Raw genomic sequence first — 12,011 nt, 5'->3', positions numbered from 1 at the left:
GACGCCTCACGGCTTGAGCTACACTCAAATCTCAGAATCAGAGTGGTTGAAAAAGTCTCTGAAGATCCCACAGTGTGACCACGAACCTAACACTGCCTACTCCTTTAAGAAATTGAGTCCTCAAATATTCCATGCCTTTTCAATCCCTCCAAGAGTGGGGACTCAGCTATTTCCCTAGGCAATAGGGAAATCCACACTTGATAGTACCTTTGATGAAAGCAGTTTTTCTAAGATCCAATCTAAATATCTATATCTGATGCAACGTGAGGTCATTTTCCTTGTTCTTATTGCTTGTTTCCTTGTGTCACTGGACAAGTGGGATGTTCAGACATGCCCATTGTTAGCCAAAGATTTTGTCAACAGTTCATGTTTAAGAAATCACTCTGGCCCGCAAGTTCTAAAGATCAAATCTATTTATAAAATGAATTATTTATTAAATAAACAAGAGATAATAGATGAAAGATCTCGGAGTTACTTACTACTCAGTATAAAACTAAAAGGAACTAGAAGTAGATTAAACCATAACAAACAATGTACAACATGAAGGTATCTATATTAAAGCTTGTCAAAGAAACAGGAGTCAAATCTTACACACCACAGTGATGATGATGATAATTATTTGGATGTCTTTCACTTAACCTCCTCAGCAGTAATTGCAAAACAAGTCCTTGTCCACAAGAGAAACACCACACATTTCCAGAGAAATGTATAGAAAATTTCTGCTTTGTGAAAGTTTGGTATGGCTTTTTAGAGTTATAAAGTGAGGTGCCTGTCAGTCAGAAATCCAGCTTGTCTTTCCAGATCTCACTTTAACAGTAAGATGTTTCTTGGCAGCTGGGAGATGCCCGCCCACTGTTAGCCCCACAGTGCCAAAAGAATTCACTGCAAGACTGTTATTCCTGTTTGAATTACCTGTCCAGGTAACAAACCACGGATCAGCTCTTGAGCAGAATGAGATGCCCTGCCACACCTGGGAGAATAAATCAATCCCCACCCGGCTACAACCTCCCTTCAGGGAGCTGTAGGGAACTGTAAGGTCCCTCTGAGGTGCTTTTTCTCTCTGCTAAACACCCCCACTATTTGCAGCGGACAGTGTTCTGAGTGCCATGACCTTTCTGAAGAAGCCTCTCAAAACACCTCGCCGTCTGTGCTCACACCGGGTAATTTCAGCTCTTTTATGATCCGGGAGATGCAGAAGAGACGGGGTCTTTGTGGGGAGTTCCAAGGTGAGCCTTTATTGAGCTTCTTCCTTGAGATGGTCCAGGGACACAGAGCCACTCAGGCTGGGAAAGCAGGGATTTACACAGGGATCTTGAGGGGCGGGACAGAACACTAGGGCCAATGGGATGAGGGCACAGGGGTGGAGTGAGGGGGAAGGGCCAATGGGATACATCAAATCTGCATGTCACAACAAGGCATGCTGGGAGAAGCCTTTATCCTCAACCTAAGTGGGTATGGCTTGAGAGGTTTTCCCTCCAGGGGAGTGCTGTGGATTCTTTCCCTCTTGGCCCACCAGCCTCCACACCCCAGTTCCCTCAGCCCTCTTTCATCAGACTTGTGCTCTTATAGAAGTGTTTCTAATAAAAAGACTAGCATTTGTGGACATCAATGCCCTTCAAACTACATGCTCAGGGGCCCTTCTTAATTAGTTCCTGAGCTTGCTCTCCTACAACCCTTGGGAGTAGCTCTGCGGACAGTTTTTTTCCATAACACCTAAGATTTTTTTACTCAAGCCCTTCTTGATTACTGTGGCCAAGACAGCATCAATCACCACTTCACCCACAAGAACATCTCTACAGAAAAACTACAGGTCTAGGAGGGCACTTTTCCTAGTTGGCTCCCACAGTACCCATGTCAAAAAGCTACTTTCAGTGTGTACTTCCAGAATTTTCTGGGCTTGTTCAGCTCTTCCCTATGATGTCTCCATTTGCAGCTAAGAAGTTGAGGTGCACCATGAGTATGACTTTGTGTGACTGATCAAGAGATTTCCTTTCATTCCTTATAGCATTATCCACCAGTGTCATCATCCTGGCTCAGTGATCCCTTAGAGACTTAGTGAAGCTCACAGAGGGAATAGATTGTCTCAGAAAAGGGATGGCAGACAGTGTCCAAGTGTGCTTTTGCTCTAGAGGAAAGGTGTGGCAGCAATTCCCCCTGCTGATTGAGCAGTGCCTTCTCCATGTCCTGCATGCTCAGGTCTGTGTCAGATTTTCCCCAGGCAGTGTCTAAGGATGGGTAGCTCCTCCATACAGACCCCAGTGAACACAAGGAGGAATATTAGCGATGCCTCTTGCACGGTCCCTGACCAGCTGCAGCTGCCAGCAAGAATTTCTGGGTCCATCTAAAATGGTCACCCTGGCTGTGACAGTATTAGAGGAAAGGGGGATGAAAGCCATCTTCATAGCCGCTGTAGTGTGACGACCCATCCTTAAGGGGAAGGAAGTGCTGAAGATTTGTGATCAAAATGAATAACAAAAGTCAGGGGGTCCACAATCAGAAAACTTTATTACCTAACTACACACTGGGCTTGGAAATCAATATGTTAGTCCCCTGACATGAGCACAAGGCAGTGGGTTTTGGATAAAGGTGTAGGGTTAAAGGGAAGAGAAGAAAAAGAGGGAGGGATGAATTAAAGAGAGAAAGAAAAAGACAAAGAAGAAAAGAGAGACAAAAAAAGAACACCCGTCCTGGTTCCAGTGTTGATCCAGTTAATGGAATGTCAATCCTGCCTGCAGTGCCAATCCCGGCAATAATCCTGAGTTCAGCACCAATCCAGCTGTGCTGGTCTGGTCTATGAGATGTCCAGGGTCCTGAGGGCACTTTCCAGGCTTGGGGGTTACCTCTTTATCGACAGGTTTCTCTGCGCTAAACACAAGTTTCCCACTTTCTATGTCAATTAATAACCATGTACAGTCTTTTCTTTCAGGCCTTCCTGGACATGGGTCAGAGGGCTTTGGTGGTTTTTGAGGGTCTTAATCCTACTCTATAGTCCACGCCCTCTTCTTGGCCTTATTCTTGTGCTTATGCTGTACTGTGCTGTGGCTCTTTCTCACTGAAAAGTGCTGCCCTATTTCCTCCTGGCCCCCCTTCTCCAGCCATATATTGGTCTTTCTCACAGCATTTTAATACCAGCAGTCCTTGGCTATTACCAACAGTTCCTGGTTGGCTCCACTGCCGTACAATTATCAATGTTAGAGACTCACTCATTGGTCCCTTATATTCTGAGAATCAAGAGCTCAAAAGGTCTCACTTTGGACACTTTACAGTTGCAACAGAGTGGGATTTAGTCATAGTAATGTTCCATCATTCAGGTCTTTTCTCTGTAACTTTGTTTGAAGGTTTGTCAACAAGAATATTATTCCACTTGGGTTCTTAGTCAAAAAAAGTCAGCAAAGAAAAATAAATCAGCAAAGAAAAAAAATTTTCCAAGGCTGTTCATTAAGAAAAAAAAAAATAAAAATTGTGCTAGTTAGACACCTGTTAGTTCCTGGGAACAAATTATGTTTCTGATACATTCAAAAGGAGCCTAATATAAATTGAGTTTGTCAAGGCTTAGGCCTAATGAGGATTTCTCAGATTGTAGTGCAGCCAGGGGCAAGGGGAGTCCATCACCACAATCCACCCTGCAATGGAAGTCAGCTTCTCTGGTAGTCATCTCTGGATGCTAGTCATCTCTGGATGCTGTGCTGGGGAGACTGCCAAGACAACCCTGTTATGGACAGGCTTACAACGAAAACTTCAAAGTAACAAAAACAAAAACAAAAACAAAAAAAAAAAAAACAAAAAAAAACAAACAAAAAAAAAAACAGGCCAGTTAATTAAAAACAAATAAGCCTGTTCATTACAGACAGAACAACTGGAAGCCAAAGCCTCTGGCTAGTCCGGAGACTGTTTCAACAATTTATTAATTGTACACCTAGGGGTGTTTCCAAGGATACCAGCTCCAAGCAAAGACCCAGGTGTCACACACCGCAGGCCTTTTAAAGTCTCTCTCTTCTTCCCTTATTGGGGCGCTCAGGATCCGTACTGTGATCGGTTTCTTTTTCTGTTGCTGATTGGCCCATAAGCTGGTGCAATCATTTTGAGATTCTTGCTTCTTATTGGCTGGTCTCTTCTCCAGTCTTAATCCAAGCTGTGGCTGTGTTCTACGATGTTATACTTCTAGAAGCTTCTCTGCCCCCCCTCCACAAAGATTGGCATTTCCTCCCTGGTTCCAGTCCCCTTTTAGGTGTACACAACAGTATTGAGCTCTAATACAACTAATCACCTTACTTTGTAGCCACAACATCCAACCCTGAACCACACCCTGTTAACTACATATCCAATTATAACTTGCTACTTGTATCAACAACAACCTTTTTTATACATACATTGTTAACAACATTGCCCAAAAGTTTATTTTATTGTTCATAACAACACTGTTGCTGCTGCTGATGGCAGAGTGCAGCTGCACAGAAGCTTTTTATCTTCTCTTTCTGTATCCCACATTCTCCTCTCTTTTTCTCGGGGATGTGAGGTGCTTTTCTGCTACTGCCTGTGAAGCCCACAAGCACAGCTGTACGCATGATCACCTCTTTCAGCAGCCATTGAGCAGCACACTTGCGAGCTGATGCCGAAGATCCTGGTACTCGCTCATCGCCTGAGAGTGGGCAGCTGGATACCGTGCCAGCTGATGGAAGAGATTGGGTGGCTCAGCTGCTGCAATGTCCAGGGGCAAGCTAATCTCCTGAGGCAATCTCTTGTTGCCTATGATAAAGTGGTTAAGGCATTTCTCCTCCAGAGAGCAGCGCAGGTTCACAGTGATATCTCGCAGGCGCTGCAAGAAATCCCTCCTGCGCCATTGTGACACGGGGGGACTGTTCAGGAGGTGCATGACGATGGTCTTCAGGGTGTAGGTGGAAAAGCCTGTGCCCAGCAGAAGGCGGCAGAAAAGCTGCAGACATCTCAGGTTGACCAACATCTCTTGCAGCCTGCAACTCATCTCAGAGCAGTCAAAGACTGTCAGTAAGTACTGGAGGGATCACAGCCTTTTCTGGAGGCAGCTCCAACCTTGGCAGAAATAAACCAACCTACAACCCCCTGGCTTGAGGCTTTCCCACTACCACTGGTCCCACCAAAGCCAATTCTCCTGTCTCAAGGCTGAAGGTAGAAGTGAAGATGAGGAGAGCAAAGAGAAAAGCAGCTGCATAAGTTCGAGCACTAGAGTGAAGTTCCTATTAATGACTTTATGAAATTACATTACCAAATACTCCTTGGGTTAAAACTGGCTCTCCATCGCAGTAGTATTGACTTGTTTAGGTTGAAAAAGATCTCTAAGATTGTAGAGAGTCCACCCACAATCCTGACACTGACAAGTCGACCTTGAAACCATGTCCCCAGGTGCCACATCCACACATTCCGTAAGAGTCTCCAGACATGACAATATCATTAATTCCACAGGCAGCCATGACAACTCTTAACCTAACCCAGTAGTTTTCACTGCTGACTAACCCTAGAGACCCTACCAACCCCCCCTGACGTAGCAAAGTCCCCCAAGACTATTTAAACCCATGAGATAAGATAATAAACGCTTTCAACCATCCACCACACTGGTGTCAGTGTGTGTAGTTAGCCTGAGTAGCCCAGACTAGGCCAGGCTGCCGTGCTGCTCCTTGCAAACCAGGTCACCATTGCCTCCCTTGAAGGCAACATATCTGATGCCGAAACCCGGGAAAAATTCGCTCGGGTAGCAGGAGTCGCCTGGACAAGGACAGCGGCCGGAGCGGTCAAACCATATCTAGGCGAGGGAGACATCCCAGGACCCGCGATCATCATGGACGCCATCGCCAGGGTCGTAAGTGCGATTCATAGGCAATGGAGTATCGAGTGTAAGCTCAAAGACTTTTATCTTGCTATAGCAAGGCTGCTTGAGCTTGGGGCAATTGAACGCCCCGTGGATGTTCTGCATCCGGGAATATGGGAAAAATGCACAGCCACGCTGGCCGAGGACACGAAAACCTCAGGCAGTGGCAGAAGCCTTAAGGCGTTGGGCAAAGTAGAGAAAACCCTGCACAGAGCAATAGAAGAGCAGGAGACATGGAGCGCGGCGCGTACGTGTTTATTGGTTACGCCCAAGCTTGGGGTAGGAGCGAGAACGCAAACTGCCCCTGAGTGCGATCCGCCTGGGAGCGGGGATCTGGGGGGGCCCGGAGCGTCACCCCCCTCCCTGGGCCAGAACCCAATCCCCGCCGTGGAAACCTCCCAGTAATCTGTGGCTTCCCCATCCGTCTCGTCGCCGCCAGTCAGTGGCTCATTGCCGGAGGTGCAGCAGCGTGGAATGCTTTTGGCAGGGGCTGGCGAGGGAAGCCAGAGATGCAGAAACCGCGGCTTGGGAGGAGATCCTAACCACGCCGCCACCATACTCCGTTGAAAATGGCACTGGCAGCCAAGGAGAGAGACGGGGCGCAGGCGGTCTCGGCGCGAAAAACCTGGAGGCACCCGGTCTTAGGAATGCGCGTACGCGGGAGAAAGAGGAGGAGAGCGGCAGAGGGCACGGAGCCAGTCGGCAGCCATGCCTGACGCTGCTACCATTTAAGGGAGAGACCTCCTCCTCTCCCCCTGCAGGAGGCAGGGCGAACCTGGGGGGCGGGAGCAGTGCCACCCCCGTGGGGAGGAGCGAGCTCGGACCCGGACAAAAAGGCACCGAGCCCCGGAAATGCGCTGGCATCCGACTTCCGACTCGGAGTCCAGCAGCAGCTCCGCCAGCTCGGAAGAGCTGACGGAGGCCGGCTGGGACTCTGAGACGGAGGAAACAGAGCCAAAGCGATTTAAGACAAAACTGAGTAAAGCTTTAAGCCGCACCGAAAAGCAACCACAATACGAACCAGCCCAGTTTACCAACTGGGGAGAAATAAAAATAGCCTTTGCTGAATGGTCCCCAGCGGCTGCCATACAAGCCTTCCCCAGTGAGGCTCACCGGCCCGGAAGGGAACCAACAAAGGGTATATACCCCGGTAAACCCAAAAGATGTAGTCAATTGTCAAAGCCATTGCAGAAAAAGGAATCAATTCGGCCATGGTCTCCACTTTAATCGATGGTCTTTTCAGTAATGACGACCTGCTTCCCTTTGATATCGAGCAAATAGGTCGCATGATACTTGATGGTGCAGGAATCATTGTGTTTAGACAGGAATGGGAGGATATCTTAGGTTCCCTGCCAGCCGGAGCCAGCCTGGCTGACATGATCAGACATGTAGTAAGGGAAGAGCACCTGACACCCATTCAGGCAGCCGTCCACACCCTGACCAGTGCCATGGCATGCTTCAAGTGCGGTGAGGCAGGTCACATCGTGGTGAGCTGTCCCCAGCTGGCACAGCAGCCCGCCGCGGCGCCTCCACCCCAAACACGCCCGAAGGGATCCTGCTGAGGCTGCGGGAGGAAAGGGCATCTCACTAAGGAATGCAGGTCCCGGCTCCAGGGAAACGGGAAAGGGAGGGGGCTTGCGGGCTGCACTCAGCCTCCTCCCGCCGTGAATACAAGGCGGCCCATCTATGCCAACCCCCAGTGGGGCGGGGAGCCCTTATACCCCATACCCCCACAGGAGGCAGCCAGCTTCATACCCCCGCCAGCGACACAATTGCAGAGTTTCGCAACACAGCCTGCGGTACCTTCGTACCCACTATCACCGCAAGCAGCGCCTGTGCTGCAGGGTCAGCGGGGGGCGCCCCAGAACGGGACCCCTGGGTGGCCCTGGCCATGAAAATAGGGAAGGAGCCCCCGAAGGTGTGGGGGACATGCCGCCTTTATGACAGTCAGGACCCCCACGTGATAGGTCTTCAGTTTTGGGCAGACACAGGAGCAGACTGCTCGATCTTTCCCCAAGCACTGTGGCCCCGACACTGGCAATGCAAAGAAGTCCCCCCAGTGAACGGAGTGGGAGGGCCGTCCCGAGCTTGGAAAAGCACCCAATTAGTAGCTATAACGCTTCATACAAAAAAGGGACCAGAACAAACAGTAGCAATCCACCCCTACATTTTGCAAAACTCTCCACCCCTGATAGGAAGGGACATCCTTGCTATGTTAGGAGTCAGGATTAAAAATTTATAATGAGGGCCACTGCCGTACACCCACTGCTGCCAATCAAACTGATTTGGAAATCACCAGACCCCATATGGGTCGAGCAGTGGCCCCTGTCAAAGCCTCGAATGGCAGCCTTGCTGGAACTGGTCGACCGCGAGCTACAAAAGGGTCACATAGAACCCTCCACCAGCCCGTGGAACACCCCTGTATTTGTAATCCCCAAGAGATCCGGAGAAGGCTATCGTCTCATCCACGACCTGAGGGAGGTGAACAAGACAATCCAGCCCATGGGTCCAGTTCAGACACTGCTGCCCGCGAACTCAGCCATCCCCGAAGGGCAGCCGTGCGCAGTGCTGGACATCAAAGACTGTTTCTTTTCGATACCCTTGCGTGCTGAGGACAAAGAACAGTTCGCCTTTTCCGTCGTGTTCCCAAACGGCGAGTGACCTAACCTCCGCTTCCAATGGAAGGTGCTACCACAAGGTCTTGTGGACAGCCCGACTATATGCCAGATCACCGTGGACAGGGCACTGATGCCAGTCCGACACTCCCACCCTGCTGCAACCATCATTCAGTACATGGACGACATCCTCGTCGCTGCACCATCAGCAAGCCAAGTGTATCACCTAGTGTCCATGATCACGGAAACTCTCCAGGCCAACGGCTTTGAGATTGCGAACACGAAGATCAAGAGAGGACCGTGCGTGACCTTCCTGGGAGTAGGGATCACAAATTCCTACGTGACCCCACCCAGGGTAAAAGTCCACCGAGACATCAAGACCCTCCATGACATGCAGCGCCTTTTGGGATCTCTGCAGTGGCTCCGCAACATCATCCTAGTTCCTCCAGAGGTCATGGACCCCTTGTATGACCTCCTGAAAGGTCTCCTCCCCCAAGGAGCTGACGCCAAAAGCAACAAAATCCCTCGACTTCATCGAACATCAGATGTCCACTGGCATGCTTGCCAGGTGGAACCCAAGCGTACCGCTAGATTTATACGTCCACTTCATGCAGAAGGGAGGAGTGGGAGCACTGGCCCAAGGACCTTCCGAAAAATCCCAGCCGATCCAATGGATGGTCCTTGGAAGACCAACTTGCGCATTTTCCCCAGGAGTTGAATGCGTTGCTAACCACATCATGAAAGGCAGGAAACTCGCCCTGAGACACCTGGGGACCGAGCCGGCAAGGATCCACCTCCCCTTCCTCAAGCGACCAACCATGGAGTCAACTGCCATATCGGAGCACCTGGTCCTTGCTCTCACTGGCTTCGGAGGAGAAATCTCCTACGCCACCAAACCACCTTGGACCCAGCTACTGGCCATTGTCGACATAGACGTGCCACTGAAGGTCATGGACCGACCGCAACCAGGACCAACGGTCTTTACAGACGCCTCCTCCACAACTTCTACTGCAGCAGCGGTGTGGCAGGCAGGAGAAACATGGCATTGCGTCAAAACATGTCACGCTGTCAGTGCAACAGCTGTCAGTGCAACAGCTGGAAGCAGCAGCAGTGGTCTTGGCATGCGGACTCTTCCAAGATGAACACCTCAACATCGTGACAGACTCTATATTCGTGGCAAAGCTCGCCTAGCCATGTCGAGACCAGGTGTGTCAACATCCACGGCGGCCTCAATGCTTGAAGAGGCACTCTCCTCACGTCAGGGCACCGTGTCTGCCATTCACATCAACAGCCATAACCCAATCAAGGGCTTCTTCCAGACTGGGAATGACAAAGCAGATGCCGCGGCGAAGGGAGTGTGGACATTGCAGGAAGCTCGTCAACTGCACGAGTCACTCCACATCGGAGCCAAAGCACTGGCGAAGAGATGCGGGATCTCGACAGCGGATGCGAGACACGTAGTGGCCACCTGCCCTCACTGCCAGAAGTCACCCCTATGGACCGATGGGGTCAACCCGAGAGGCCTCAAGGCCTCAGAAATCTGGCAGTCAGACTTCACTCTCTGCAAACTGCTGAAGCCCCGAGCATGGCTTGCAGTGACAGTGGACACTTACAGCGGAGTGATCATAGCAACACAGCACCTCAAATCCAACTCCAAGGCCACAATCCAGCACTGGCACACAATCCATAACTGACAGTTATGGCATGGCTTGCTATCCCCAAGAAAATTAAAACTGACAATGCTTCCAATTTTATCTCCAAATCAGTGCAGGAATTCGCCTCGGTGTGGGGCATCACCTTAGTACAGGGGATCCCATATAACAGCACCGGACAGGCCATTGTTCAGCTAGCAAATCAGACCCTAAAAGCCAAGTTAGAAGTATTGGCAAAGGCAGAGGGCTTTGCCAATTCCATTCCCTCAGGAGACCAGACGCGCATGCTAACAACCGCATTGCTAGCACTGAACCAATTCCCTAGGGGAGATGAAGCAAACAGTCCCATTCGAAAGCACTCGGCCACCCAGACACTAGAGAAGGGCCCGCAGGTCATGATCAAAAACGAGCTAGGCGAGTGGGAACGGGGCTGGAGACTGGTGCTTACGGGACGAGGGTACGCGGCACTTAAAAAAGAGGACAGAATCATGTGGTGTCCACTCAGGTCAATCAAACCTGACCTTCAGAATGAAACTAATGAAAAGCTGTGAGTTTCTGTTTGCAGGACATGCTCATGGACCGTCCCCGTGACATGTACACCCCTGCTCCAGAGGGAGATGACGGACCACCAAGCCACCAGACAAAACCCGAGAGTCCCACACCGGTGAGACCCAGACATGCACAGTGTCTTTGTGCGATTTTGCTGTTGGGGCTTGTGGCCGGGGGGCAAGCTGACCCAGGCCACTACCCTCATCAGCCATTTAGGTGGGTCATGCAACATCTTTCAAGTGACAAGGTGTTCAAAGTGAACACCCCATCCTTCGTGTTCCACATAGCCGATCTGTTTCCAGGACAACCAAAACTACAGCCTATAAACCCACGTATTGTACTCATGTACATATCCTACTGGTGCCCAGCGTCCAACCCAGGGAAAAGGTACTGCGACTAACCGGGGTGGGGATATTGCGGATATTGGGGCTGCGAAACCATTGTTACAGATGCCAGACCATGGGGAGATGGGTGGCAACCGCAGGTGCCCGACAAATTCTTACAGTTCACCTGGGCACCTGGAGACCACAATAGTAATTTCCTAACTGTGTTGTCATTACGTGTACATAGGAAGAGACAAAGCTAAATTTTAGTTAAAGAAAGCTTACAATTTTAGCAGTCCACTTCCTTTTTGCACTTACTTGGCCTCATTTAAAAATTCTTTTCTCAAACACCTCTTCAATAACTATGCTCTTCTGACTTTTTCTCACCTGAAACACAAAAATTCTTTGCGTTCATTGTGGAATCACTGAAAATTTACAGTTAAATGTAGGTTTCTTCTTGTGTTTTTCCTTTTAAATATCTGCACATTTGGGACAGGGGAAGAAGAAGGAAGCAAAGAGGGTGAGAGGTTAGCATAAGTACTACAAATTTTAAATTATGACAATAGTAAACTGAATTTTTACTTTTAAGTGTCCAAACGATACTTAGAATTTTTTTTTTTTTCCTCCATGACTAAAATGAAAAATCAAGGCACAGTTATTATTGTCTCACAGCAACAGATAAAGTCAACACCAGGATTCTGTTTTGAGCTGCAGTGGAAAGCAATGTCTAGGAGGAAGAAGTAAGCATAATTAGAACAATGTGTATCTAGCACAAAATACCTCAAAGTCTGAGAGGACCACACTAACACTGTGCATATAAGAGACAACACCTGCAAACACTGCTTTATTTGGTACAGCACACCTCCCAGATAAATATCACAGTATGAAATATAGTTTTTTGGTTGGTTGTTTGGGGTTTGTTAAGACTGTGGGAAACTTAACATGGTTATCACCAGATGCTTATGCTTTTATATACCCAAGGTAGAAGAGAACAGCATGTATTGCAGCACAATAAAAAAGCCTTAAATGT

Source organism: Taeniopygia guttata, chromosome Z, assembly GCF_048771995.1.
Source record: "Taeniopygia guttata chromosome Z, bTaeGut7.mat, whole genome shotgun sequence".
Taxonomy (NCBI): domain Eukaryota; kingdom Metazoa; phylum Chordata; class Aves; order Passeriformes; family Estrildidae; genus Taeniopygia; species Taeniopygia guttata.
This window is presented reverse-complemented; position numbering follows the sequence as displayed.